The sequence below is a fragment of the Macrobrachium nipponense genome, chromosome 7 (assembly GCF_015104395.2).
Source record: "Macrobrachium nipponense isolate FS-2020 chromosome 7, ASM1510439v2, whole genome shotgun sequence".
Taxonomy (NCBI): Eukaryota; Metazoa; Arthropoda; class Malacostraca; order Decapoda; family Palaemonidae; genus Macrobrachium; species Macrobrachium nipponense.
Window position 1 is genome coordinate 15,259,987 of NC_061109.1, and position 14,533 is coordinate 15,274,519.

Sequence of the window (14,533 nt, forward strand, 5' to 3'; positions counted from 1 at the left end):
TAAAAGGCTCCTTTTTGGTGCAATTGGAAAAAATATCCTGTCATATAGAAATTTTGAATTCATTGTAAACTAGACCATTCTCATCTCATGAACAGACAACCAGCTGCCTTTTCAACTATCAGGTAAGAAGGCTTACAGCTAATGTAATTGTTTGGTAAATTACTTATGTGAAATATAAATTTTCAGTTAATCATTTCTATTTGATAGCATTTATGTATATTATATATGTTTTTCTCTTAACAATGCTAAAATAGCTTTTGTATTTCATAAAATTATCCTTGTTGAAATCACGGTGTTTAAAGTGACACCTCTTTACCTCTAATTGCTTGTTGGAGAACCTTTTACGGCCTGAAACTACCCAACTCAGATGGCAGACTGCTTTTCTTCGCGGTTAGGTGGGTCGAAAGAGTCAGTTCAGTTCTGAGTTCCATCTTAGACAACAGAGAGTGGAAGCCCAGAACATTATATTTTCTACATATTCTTTACTTGCAATGGAACATTAATTGCCTATTCCAGCTGCAGTAGCCTCAAGCTATTGCTTCCCAAAAACAGACGTAGAAGACTTGATAAGTCAACGATGGACTTGATTATTACAGCAGTTAAAGGATGAAAAATCTTGAGGTATGTCATTTTCATAACAGCACCGTGATTTGGTGGCTTTAAGGTTTTTCTCTAAGATTCATTAAACAATGTATTCCTTGCATTCAGACCTTATAAAAAATAAAGCTCACTAATTCATTGAATGTCCCAATGAAAGCAATTAATTTTAAATTGTTCATCATCCAGGCAACAATCAAGCAGTTACCGATATAACTACCTATTAAGATATTCACTATCATTTAACTTAATAAATAAGTTTTGGCTATTAGTCCACATATTCAATCTCCTCCCTAGGATTTCTGTTAACCACTCTTGCCTAGAAAAAGTCTCGACCCCTTACTCTGGAAGGCACACAACGAAAGTAGGACCTTCACCACGTATGCGGACGTGTGATGAATCATGTACATGGTCATGATATGTGGACGATCCACATGAGAATATCAGGGAGAAGAAGATCACTCTTTGCCTGAAAGATTCTTAACCTCTGACTCAGGAAGGCAAATGACAAAAGCGGGACCTCCATCATGTTCATGGATGTGCGACGAACTGAAACACATCCACATACTTGAAGGGGAAAGTAACGTCCATGCTGGGAAGATGGTGAAACACCCCTCTCACTCTCAGAAGCCACAAAGTCCCGAATCCTCCATCTGACTGGAGAACGAGAGGGAGGAGGAGAAGGTAATGGAGCCCTTCCCCTACAACGCTTCTTGCTAAGAACCACGGGACACCTCCTAGTAAACACAGAGTCCAGCCAATCAAACTTCTCTTGAACGAACACCAATGGGTTGACAACCAACTGGAATGATGTCACAGACAAAGCTGCGAGTGACATCACAGCAAAAGGCAGAGGGAAAGACATCATCGAAGCTGATGTAACAGGCGGAGAAGTGCTGAGAGTGACATCATGGCATTGGGACTGGTAGCCAGAGTCAAAGGCCTCACTGATGCCAAAGATGGAAAAAAGGCCTTCTTTTGTCTCCTACAGCAACCAGGAGCCTTCCAAGGACATGTACATGTGAAGAATAGCAAAGAATTTACCAAGAAAATCCAACGCCGAAGGAAGCGGATATGACATGACGTCACAGGCCCATCCGTGATGTCACACAGCAGACAACTCTTACAGAGAGAGAAAACAATGCATATAAGAGCGGAAAAACATTCAAACAAAACCATACTACAATTTCATTTCATATGACAAAAGAGAGTACTAAGTCGAACATCATTGGATGATGAAGCATCAGAGGGAGATGATCTGAAGATAGCAAGGAACACACCACCCACAGGACTGGGTTCCAAACTCTCTCTCTTCACTGCACCAACAAGCATACCAAAATTAGTGAAATGGCATCTCTGTCAGAAGAAAGTGAAGCATAGGGGCGCCCAAGTTCTGAGTGGAATGCAACCGCTGCCAGACTTAAATGCGGGTAGCAGGGCTGACAACTGAGGAGCCTGTCAAGAAACATATAACAAGCTCTCTCCCTCAGGAAAGAAGATATCTTCTATCCTGTGAGAGCAAAAAGAATCATATTTATCTGCAAGGATAAAGGGAAAGGCATGAGCCATACAACTCATGCCCCTCCCCCACCAAAATGACAGGAAAGAGATGAGATGGCAATCATGACAGGTCCTGCATGCAGACAAGACCAACACAATCGGAGATTGTCCGCCTTTAAAATTTGTGTTGAGGAATTGCAGGATTACTCATTCCTATGCTAGAAAGTCAAATCCTAGCACAAAAACCTTGTCTACAACACGAACCTCTAAAGTCTCAAACGTCCCAAAACACACAAATTCTGAAAGACTAAAACATTTCCACAATCCCAGAATATGTGTAACAAGATAAAATCAAGGATAATAAAACAATGTCACAATACAGGCAGTCCCCGGGTTACGATGGGGGTTCCGTTCTTAAGACGCATCGTAACCCGAAAATCGTCGTAAGCCGGAACGACGTTCTTGAAAACATGTCCACAGGGAAAATTTCACTTATATGCAATTTTTCTAAGGGCCGTATCTCTAAAATTATCACTAATTTACTTTTTTCATGTGCAACACTGTGTATTCACAAATTACTGTATATTTTCATTAAAATACAAGAGAGAGAGAGAGAGAGAGAGAGAGAGAGAGAGAGAGAGAGAGAGAGAGAGAGAGAGAGAGAGATTACACAAAACCATTAAATTCGTTGACCACTGTATGGCATTGTTAAGCTCCGAGTGTCACTGGAGTTATGAGGTAGGGAAATTGATACAGAAAAAGACAAAGGGAAGAATTTTCTTTTGAAATTAGTTATCATATTATTACTACTTCTATTATTATAATTATTATTATTATTTGAAAATATAATAAATACGTGCATCTACCATAAAAATTCTCTCATCTCAGTAAGAAAGAGGAATTATCCTTACAAGTGAAATGGAAAGGTCATTTTCATCTCTTTAAAATACGACCATAATGAATTTTGTAATTAAAGTTTTATTATTATTATTATTATTATTATTATTATTATTATATTAATAACTGAAATTATCAATAAACATTTTACATACTATTACCATAAAAATTCTTTCATCTCGGTAAAAGAGAGAGAGAGAGAGAGAGAGAGAGTGTGTTTATCTCTCTCTGTTCTCTCAAAAAATACTTATAACGCTTCCAGCGAAAGAGAGGGAGGGAGTTACCACTATGACACATTATTATCTTGTGTGGCAAAAGAAGAGAGAGAGAGACAGAGAGAGAGAGAGAGATAGAGAGAGAGAGGAGAAGAGAGAGAGAGAGTTAACCTTAATTAAAAGTGACATGGATAGATTAGTACGTAGTATTGTATTTCTTTAAAATACTATCACATGAATTTTGTAATTACAGTTATTATTATTATTATTATTATTATTATTATTATTATTATTATTATTATTATTAAATTTGAAAGTATTAAAAACAAATAGTACAAGTACATAAAAAATCTCGAGTCTCAGTAAATGAGAGAGAGAGAGAGAGAGAGAGAGAGAGAGAGAGAGAGAGAGAGAAACTACGGTTTTTATATCCAAGTCTAAGTAGAGTATAAATGGATTCTTTAAGTGAAATAATGTTTCAATGATATTTGCTGTTTTGTATTAAAGGACATGTATACAGTTTGAGAATGCGTTCCTTATCCTTGACATGGTTACCATACAGTTTAATAGCGTACATTAATTTATGCGCCCTCCGCTCAGAAACTAGTTCTGCGTATGAACTATCGTTAAAAGGCATAAAAAACCGTCGTAACCTTGGAATTTGCTTTGTAATCTAACCAGAAACTTAGTTTTGTTAATTATGTATACTGGAAACAAGCAATGATTTTTTCATTATTTGCGCTTTTGGACTGTTATAAACTGCGCATCCCAAGCTAGTGTATTCATTTGCTCGGAAACTAGTTCCGCATATGAGGCGTCACTAAAAATTTTAAAAAATATGACATAAAAGTGTCGAAAATCATCATAACCTCAAAATTTTTTGTTGTAATCTAACCAAAAACCTTATTTTATTGAATATACTGTGCTAAACTATAAAAGGATTTTGACGAAGGAAAATCTATTTCTGGGTGATTGGCTCGTGTCGCCCTATGAAAGGATCCTATTAATATCATTCTTTTTCTAGGTAAAAATTAATCTAAAATTACCAGAGAAAAACAAAAATTAAGAAAATGTCAGTAAAACTGACTCGCTCACTCTTAAAAAGAAGTGTCGGTATGGAATAAAGAGGGGCGAGTGGGGAACACTACCACGAGACAATCACCAATTAGAACTTCCAATCAGAATCCCCCAAGAGAGAGCTGATACCAACGGGCGATGCAGTCGCTACTTACCTAACTACTAGAGGGGACGCCACGGACAGCAGCGCCCCTAGCGGACATCCTTAATTTAGAAACATCTTGTCCTGCAAGGGGGGGAAAACAATAAAGGGGGGTTTTCATAGGGCGACACGAGCCAATCACCCAGAAATAGATTTTTCCTTCGTCAAAATCCCTTTTCTGGGCTCAGCTCGTGTCGGCCTATGAAGAGTACCAGAGAAAACGACAGATGGGAAAAAATGGACAAATGAAAAGCAGTGTAAAATGATGGATATAATATAAGTAAATCAATTACAGCATACAAACTAAGGACACCTTACAAACTAAGCTTATACTAAACAGTAAAAATAACAGAACGTTAGTAATCTTAAAGTACTTAAATGGTAATTATAGTAAATTACAGTGATGCATGTAATATAAACTAAAAGGGATTTACTTGGAAAAATATTTACAAAATATACAAACACATTGTGTCCTACCCTAGTATAAAAAATAAGGGTAGGTAACACTGAAGTACATCATTAGTACAAGTGTGGTAAAATATACAAACACATTGTGTCCTACCCTAGCATAAAAATAAGGGTAGTACACTGAAGTACACTATCAGTACAAGGTGTGGATGTCCCTAGCAAAAAAATAAGGGACAATCCACTATATGATTCAGCGGCTAAGGCTAGGATATCCGAGTAGCATGGCGATAGGGTGAGGCATGTTGGATGCTGTAGGTAGAAAAGGAGACCTGGATCTATACTACGACTACTATACAGTATCAGGGGAAACAATGTTTCCCGCTGCTACTGCTGAAAACTTTAAAGATTCCAAGGACTTTAGATAATGGCGTTTAAAGACTGTCGGGATTTCCATCCAGTATACTTTTTAAGATCCTCAAAGTTCATATGTTGAAAATAATTAATTGAGGTGGCTACTCCCCTGATATCATGTGCTTTTGGAAATGCTCAGGTTTGGCTTGTTTAATGAAGTAAAGGATTTGTTGCCTAATACCTTTTACTGACAAAGTACCACCTTTTTCCTCTCATGAAGAGAGCACCTGAGGATCTTGAAGAAGTACGAGATAGAAAGGCTCTAAGAGTTGATACTGGGCAGAGAGAAGGATCCTGGGGAAGTGGGATAACTTTCCAAGGGCCCACCTTGCAAGAGGATCCTCATTTTTGGCTAAAAAGCTACGATCCGGAGCAAGTAGAACTTCTCCTGATGGGAGAATTCACATGACCCGCATCCCTGGATAGAGCGACAGTTCTGAAAATTCTAGCTCCTGAGGCTAAGCTTAATAAGAATAATGTCTTCCTCAGGAGCATTATGAATGTAACAAGATGAGTTTGTCAGTATCTGAAGTAGTTTGAGGACATCATTTAAGAAAAACCATGAAACTGTAGTAGGCCTTTGGGAAGGTCTAAGTCTAGCACAGGCTTTAGGGATAGACGTGAAATAAGATTCAGTCAGATCTATCTGAAAACCTACTTGAAAGATTTTCTTCAAAGCCGATTTATGAGTGGTAATAGTGCTAGCTGCTAAACCTTTTTCAAACAAGGATCTGAAAAAGGATATAGCCAGATTAACTGTCATGGTTGTAGTGTTCGATTCTTTCAAGAAAGATGCTAATTTTTTAACAGCTGAGTCATATTGTCTAATGGTTGACTCTCTCTTACCTGATTCTAGGAAGAGAATATTCTGTGGATCAATATTAGCATCTTTATTAGCCGCAAACTTCATGAAGTCCATAAAGTTGAGGGTCTGGAGAATTCCTGAGGAAGCGAACACAGTCCTCATTTGTACTGATTGTGATAGCTTGGGATTGGGGATCCGTTGAGGTCTTGGAGGCCCAATTCCAGAAGAAGAGGATACCAGTTGCTCTTGGGCCAGTCCGGTGCAATCAGAGCTACTATCCCTTTGAAAGACCTTAGTTTGCTTATTAGGACTTCAAGAGAAGATTCACTGGAGGAAAAACATAAATTCTCCTCCACTGATTCCAGTCCAACGACAGGGCGTCCGTGGCATAAGCCAGAGGGTCCAGGTTGGGGGCCACATAGCAAGGGAGCTTGTGGCTAACTTGTGAGGCGAAGAGATCCACTTGGAGACCTGGGACTCTCAGGCTTATCCACTGGAATGACCTGTCGTCTAGAGACCATTCTGAATTCCAGAGGAACTGACCGGGACAGGGCGTCTGCTATCACTTTCTTACTCCTGCCAGGTGAGTGGCAGACAGATGCCATTTGTGTTTGTTTGCTAAGGCAAAGATGGCTATCATGACATGATTCACATGCTTGGATTTGGACCCTCCTCTGTTGATGCAATGAACTACCACTGCACTGTCCAAAACTAGCTTAGATGAGACTTCTTCGGGGGAAGCCAGTCCCTCTTCAAGGTGAAGAAATACTGCCATTGCTTCCAGAACGTTTATGTGGAGCTGGCGAATTGAACTGACCAAGTCCCCTGAACCTGTTTGAACCTGGGAGTATCCCCCCACCCGGACAGGGAGGCGTCCGTGTGAATGGTTAACACTGGAAGGGATATTGAAGGGGTACTTCTGGCTAAGTTCTTTACTTTTGACCGAAGGACGGAGTTGATTGCGGAGGATCTGTGGATTACTGACAACTTGTCTCGAGATTTTGGTGTTTGCTCTTGATCGCCAAATTCGATTTAAATCTTTCAGCCTTGCCTTCAGGAGGATATCTGTTACCGAAGCAAACTGAAGGGACCCTAGGATTCTCTCCTGGTTTCTCCTGATGTTTGTTTGCATTTGAGGAATTGCCTGACAGATTTTGCTATTTCCTTCCGTTTGGCCACTGGAATTGACAGATTGTGGGAAGCAAATCCCATTGGATTCCTAGCCACTGAAAACGAGACTCCGGGGTAAGTCTGGATTTCGTATTGTTTATCTGGAACCCAGATGTTCCAGAAAGTGAACTACCTTTTTGGTGGCTTTGAGACATTCCTCGACTGTTGGTGCCCAGATCAACCAATCGTCGAGGTATGCTGCTACCATGATTCCCTGAGCCCTCAATTGTTGTACAACCACTTCTGCTATTTTTGTGAATACCCTGGGGGCTACATTCAGACCGAAGGGCATCACTTTGAATGAGAATGTTTGATTTCCTAGCCTGAATCCTAGGAATGGGCGGAAGTGCCTGGCTATAGGGATATGATAGTATGCGTCTGTAAGATCGATGGCAGACATGTGACGGCTCCACGCGGAAGTAAGGTCCTTACTTGCGAGAGGGTAAGCATCTTGAACTTGTCGCAACGAATGAAAGAGTTTAGCTTTGACAAGTCCCTTAAGATTACCCTTCTTTTTGTTGAGCCTTTCTTTGGCACGCTGAATAAGCGACCTTGAAATTTTAGATGCTTGACTCTCGCAATAGCTCCTTTCTGAAGGAGTTCTTCCGCGTAATCTGTCAATTCCTCTGATGGTATCTGGTGGGAATGATTTGATTGGAGGAGGCTCTTTGATCCAACTCCAACCCAATCCTTTGGACACTATGCTCTGTGCCCAATTGCTGAACCCCCACCTGTGGCGGAAGAGGAACAGCCTCCCTCCTACCTGGGGAGCCTCATTGTTGATGGGCGGGTTGACCACCCCCCGCCCCTCCCTCTGAACTGCCTGCTCCTTGTTGCCCTTCCTGCGCCACGCTGACGAAAGTAACCTCTCGCCCTACTCGGTTGTTTGTAGCCTTGAGCCTCATATGAAGGGTTGAAGGCCGGCGAGATTGCGTAGGAGGTGGACGGCTGTGATTGAGGGGACAACAGGAGGATGGGCTGGTTCTGCTTCGAACTAGCAGGTTGTCCTTGTTGGGTAACTGGGACAGCCTGCACAAAATTGCTGCTGTTGCTGGTGTTTCTGATACGGCTGGAACCTCTTTACCAGCCTTCTTTGGTTTCTTACCAGCAGTGGGGACGGATTCTTGTTTCCTCTTCGAGGAAATACCCCACCTAGCTCTAAGGCTCTGGTTGAGCCTAGCAGCTTCGTGGTGCACTTCGTTGACAGCGGACTCTGGGAAGAGATCCGCTCCCCACATGCTAGAAGCCAAGAGTCTATTCGGCTCGTGCCTAATAGTACCACCTCCGCAGAACATGCTTTCGGCAATTCCTCCTAGCCTGGAAGAAGTCGAAAGCGTCTGTTAGTACCGTCTGGAACTGAGATTTTGCCAAAATCTTGAACAGCGGTTCCGTGGCATAAGAGAGAGCAGCCATTTCCGTAATTATAAGGGAATTGAGGGACCTGCCAAACCTGGTTCGCGCATCAAACTCTGCCTGAATTAGGGAATCCGGCAGCCTTGGCAGCTTCTCGCCGAACTGGTCCATGGCGCAGTCCGGTTTGAGCTTACCAAGCGTGAACGTAGCTGGCAAGTTCTCCCACAATTCTCCGAAAGCCGGGAAGAGCGGAGAAGTAGACTCCGCCTCCCTCAACTGTGGGATGGGCTCATCCTTGAGGACTGCCTGAAGGGATTCTCTACTATTTTCGTGGCGAACGGACGAGAAGCCTCCTCTTCCGTCGCGAAAATAGTAAAGGGACTCTTATAGGCCTGGAGTTTAGTGTTCGTGCACTCCCAGTCCCTCAAGGCAGTGAACCCATTCCCGCTGAGCATGATCTCTACTGTATAGGACAGACTCTCTAGAGATCTTGTCCTCCCTAGTCAGAGCCGTTACAGTCAGCCTAGCATAACCGATGAAAGGCTGCGTCAGACCCGGAGGGTAAAACTCGAAGTCCTCAATCCTCCGAGTTCCACACTCCGGGATAGAGATCATCCCATCCTTAAAAGGAGCGTAGGCAGCTACTCTCCATGGGTTCTCCATGGAGAAAGCTGGCAGAGAGTCGTATGGCGGGAGTTGGAGAATGCCAGTGCTTGGCACTGGGGAGACTGGAAGAGGAACCTGAGATAGCCCGGCTACTCGGTCCTCATTCTCTCTAACCCTGTTAGAGAGATCTTGTATCGACTGGCCTGATTGAGACAGAGTGCTCGACAATTGTGCGAACATCTGCTCGAATCTCGTCCCCAGGGCGGAGACTTGCGAGCCAACCAGCTCGCCCACCTGTTGCATCACACTGCTGAGAAAGCAGTGGGATCAAAGGTGCTAGGCCCTGTTCCTCCTACCGGCGTAGCCGGAGTGGAAGCGGTGGAGGCGGGAGAAGGCACTGGCTCGGCGGGAGCGCGAGCCTTCTCCTTAGAAGCCTTGCTTCTAGAGCTCTATGAGTGAGAAGAGCTCGGCTTAGCTTTCACCGCGTCGGCGTAGGAAGTCGAAGACTTCCTAGCCGAAGAAGACGAAGACGACTTCCTAGAAGTTGTCTTAGCCGAGTCTTCGGTTCTCTCTGTCCCTTCACCTTTGGGGGTACAGAGAGAGCGGGAGAGCGGGTAGGGATCTCAGATCCACAAAGCCTTGGAAAGAAGCACTCGAAGAAGGGACAGGAGATCCAGGAGCACCCAAGGAAAGACCTTGGGCGCCCGACACACCTACCTCAACCAACAAATCCTCCACCCCTACCGCCATGGGCTCGATGTTTAGGTCCAGGGCAGCGACGTCCGGGACCGACTCCTGGGAAGCTACGACCCCAAAGGATTGCTGGAGGTCTTGCTGGATGGAGGCTATCAGAGGGGCCGCGGACAAGGGGTCAACATACCCAGTTGACTTGCCCGCAGGGAAGATCTGGACGGCCAGCTTCTTGTCAAGAATGTATGGCTGGCCTTTGGCGGCGTTCGTTCCCGAAGCCGCCCACCCACGCTTTCAGGGTGGCGAGGGCGACTTCCCTCACACCAGTAGCCTGAAAGAAAGGCGAGATGGACGCTTCCTAGTGGCGGAACGGGGTTAACAAACTTATGACTAAGAGTTGTTAGTAAAATGATAAGGAAGCCTATAATGGACTTACCCCATCTCCAGTCTGACCGACTAGGTCGTAGCAGATGGCGCAGGCTTCTGGGTGCCAGACGATCATCTCGTTGTATGACGTGGCACAGGGGGCGTGAGACCTGCACTCATCGTGGCCGCAGGGGTCGTACAACGTCGCGTTGCACGCTGGGACCTGACAGTTGGTAGCCTGTAAGTGGAAAGATACATGAGTACCAGGTAAACACTTACAGTCTAACAGATGCTCCGCTGGTGCCGGAGCGATAAAGTTAGATTAAACCAGAGCCCCGCCAAAATACGTGTGGTAACCAGGTTGGTTGTGCCCTAGGCTATAGCTCCGCTGATGGCGGGGACACAAAAGGAAACCAACCAGGAGTGGTGGTAAATGGAAACCACGACGGAAAATGGCGGGGATGGTAGATATATAATAATAACATTACACAATTCATTGTAAAATTAGGTATATCTTAAAATAATATAAGAATAATAATAATACAACCCTCTACTCAACCCCCGTCTTACTATAAGAGTGCACGGGTAAGAAGCAAGCTCCTTCCGGTAGCGGGGGAGGAGATGTAAGGATATAGTAGGCAAGCAACCGACCACTAGTAGTGCCCACCCCGCCCGCTGGCGGAGCCAGTAATCTATAACCAAAGGTGCCCCGGCTGCGACGGAAGGCTCCTTTCGTTATAGCGAGGGAGGTGGCTGAGCAACTGGGGAGGGGGGAGGAAGGTCTCGGCGTAACACGGCGGGAGAGAGGAGGGGGGAGGGATGGCCTACTCCTCCCGCCTCACCGACTACCCGCTCGGAGACCCAGTACCTCATGAGTGGTCGCCCTATACCCCCGCTGGAGGAACCCCTGGCCACCTCAGTAGAGGGAGGGAGAGAGAAGGCGACTGAGGTTGTCATGACAACCAAGGGGTCCCCCAGCCCCTCCCTATACCAGAAAAGGGAGGGCAGGGGCAGGGTAAGGTGCGATGGAACACGTGACCGCAAGTGGCCTAGGCCGCGAGCAACACAACCGTGAGAGGGCCACGTGAACCAGGCTGTACCAATACAAGGAACAAGCACCTAGGCTAGCCTAACACCCTAAATATAATAAAAATATACATCGAAAAGATGGAAAAGACACTTTAGTAAAAGAGAAAAGAAGCCCAGGAGGAGGCAGACTGTTCCAAGAAACAGAAGCCTACTCGGAGCCAGCGATAGCCGATGAAGAGTAAGAGCCGGGATGCTGGGCCGGAATAATAATAATAGCCCTAAATACCAAACTAAGAGATATGGTAGGAGGGCTAAACTAGCTAAAACTCGATGTAAAAGACAATGAACGTAATATAGTAAGCCCATAAGTATAAGTAGTCCCCCCCCACCCAGTATGGAGGACCGGGAATTCTTAACGAGGCAGCATGGCGCCACCACGAGACAACCGGGGAACCGTATATGACCTATTTAAGAGGAAAATACTGGTACCCGGAAGATAAAATTGTGGTAAAACATTACTTATGAGTTACTTAACTTAGCCGTTGCAATAGCAGAGCGTTCCATGTTAGATGAATAAGATAAATCCCGGAATTAACACAGCACAGGAAAAAATGCGTCTTTGACGCTAGCGCTAAAAATTAAAAGGATGTCCGCTAGGGGCGGCTGCTGTCCGTGGCGTCCTCTAGTAGTAGTAGTAGCGACTGCATCGCCCGTTGGTATCAGCTCTCTCTTGGGGGGATTCTGATTGGGAAGTTCTAATTGGTGATTGTCTCGTGGTAGTGTTCCCCACTCGCCCCTATTACCATACCGACACTTCTTTTTAAGAGTGAGCGAGTCAGTTTTACTGACATTTTCTTAATTTTGTTTTTCTCTGGTAATTTTAGATTAATTTTACCTAGAAAGAATGATATTAAGGATCCTTTCATAGGCCGACACGAGCTGAGCCCAGAAAGGATTCTTATCATAGTAGTATGTGTTTTTTAAAAGCGTCGTTAACTTGGAGCGTCGGAAGCGTCAGCGTCGTAACCCAGGGCGGATTTTTCAATGAATATTTAAGAAAAAGCGTCGTAACCTTGGAACGTCGTAAGCCGGACCCGTCGTAACCCGGGGACCGCCTGTACGTACATAGAAATGTTTTCAAGATATCTTCAATATGACATATAGCCCCTGAAGGGGCTATATCCACTTGGGAGACAGACCACCATTACACATAAAACAGCCAATGATGAAGCAGAGGAAACGTGAACAAGGGAATCCTGGAAGGCCGCCTAGAAATGTTGATGCTCACGGGACTTCTGGGCTGGATAAATATGAAACAAACCAAGTAAAAAAAAAAACGGCTAGGGAGGATGAGAGCAAAGCGAACAGTCGGTGACCAGTGATTGTTTTTGCAACTGGTTTCCAGCTGGCACTAGATTATCCTTTTATGAACACATAATTCCTAATGTAAAGGACCAAGGGTTTTTATATTATGTAGGAACAAATGGCCATTAAATAATCATACAAGATCTGGTCTTTTTATACAAGATATATGGATAACTTTGCATTGTCTTACCTGATGTCTACTGTTTCCACAAGCACACCAAATATATCTTTGGGGGACCCCTTCTTCACCCACCCTAAATTTAAAGGGTTTTTTATCGTAAATTTTCCCTTTCTCTTTTTGGTGAAATGCAAGTTGCCATTCTCTTTCATGAAGATCTATGCCAGGAGTTTTGGCAGCTTTTGCCGATAAAAACATACTCTGAAATATATTCAACAAGCAATTATACTCTATGCAAACTGTAATAAAAATGTTCTTTATTTTTCTTAGCCTCAAAACCTGAATCAGGGATGAATCTTGAAAATGTGATAAATCTGAGGCTATAAATAAAAGTACAAATATTTCCAAATGGGCATCATAGCAAGGATTATCAATAGTATACATGACTTATACAATGAAGAGCTCATTAACCTGTTAAGCGTCACCCACGTAATAATACGTTTACCGCGATCTACTCGGTAGCGCCTTCAACGGGATATTACGTTCAAGACTTTAACTGTGCTTGTCAAGCCGTCAGCCCCATAATAATACGTTTACTCGTATAGAAAGTGTAGGAACATCATTTGGTAACACTCTCTGCACACGGGAAACTTATTTCCAGCCTGGCAACTCTTTCCTGGTGGTCGCTTATGCTAGAAAACTGCCTGTCCCTGCTGGTTTTCTTTCAATACGCTTCGGGCGTTTATCGAGACAAATAGGTTTTCGCGTCTTTCACAATGAATGTCCCAAAGAGGAGGCGTATTTCTTCAGGTGAGATCAGTCAAATACTAGATGAGGAGTCTGATATTGATAACCTATTTGATGATGACAGCTCTAGTTCTGAATCCTCCAGTGATGAGGATACAAACTTTTCTTCCAATAGCGGGAGACCTTACAGACCATACATCTTGTTCGGGTTGCCCCAGGTCCCTCAGTGTGAGGCACCTCTAATGTCTACCAGAGAGTTGCTAGTACATCTTCCGGTATATTTTGCATCTTCCAATCTTGGATGGTCTGGGATGCAGTTTAGATATTTGTCGAGCTTATTCTTAAACACATCTACGCTCACTCCTGATATATTCCTCAGATGAGCTGGCAACGCATTGAATAGACGCTGCATTATCGATGCTGGTGCGTAGTGGATTAATGTCCTGTGTGCTTTCCTTATTTTTCCTGGTATAGTTTTGGGCACTATTAATCTACCTCTGCTTGCTCTTTCTGATATTTTTAGTTCCATGATATTTTCTGCTATTCCTTCTATCTGTTTCCATGCCTGAATTATCATGTAGCGTTCTCTTCTCCTTTCTAGACTATATAATTTTAAGATTGTAGTCTTTCCCAGTAGTCAAGGTCTTTAACTTCTTCTATTCTAGCTGTAAAGGACCTTTGTACACTCTCTATTTGTGCAATATCCTTTTGATAGTGTGGGTACCATATCATATTGCAATATTCAAGTGGACTACGAACATATGTTTTATAAAGCATAATCATGTGTTCAGCTTTTCTTGTTTTGAAGTGCCGTAACAACATTTCCCATTTTGCTTTACATTTGCCAACAGAGTTGCTATTTGATCATTGCATAACATGTTCCTATTCATCATCACACAAGGTCTTTAACTGCTTCCTTATTTGTGATTGTCTCATTATTAGGTCCCTTATATGCATATAGCTTTCTTTCTCTGTCTCCATAATTTATTGATTCAAATTTATCAGAGTTAAATACCATCCTATTTACCTCTGCCCAA

General features: G+C 43.5%; 1 long non-coding RNA gene across 1 annotated transcript in view; it reads right to left on the reverse strand.

Annotated features, from left to right (window-relative positions):
* The window catches only part of LOC135217475 (uncharacterized), a 52,906-nt gene extending 40,043 nt beyond the window's left edge, over positions 1-12,863 (reverse strand). Inside the window, exon 1 of the long non-coding RNA XR_010315143.1 lies at positions 12,822-12,863. This is a non-coding gene — a long non-coding RNA (uncharacterized LOC135217475). The remainder of the gene's footprint in view (positions 1-12,821) is intronic.
* Positions 12,864-14,533: the final 1,670 nt, after the last annotated feature.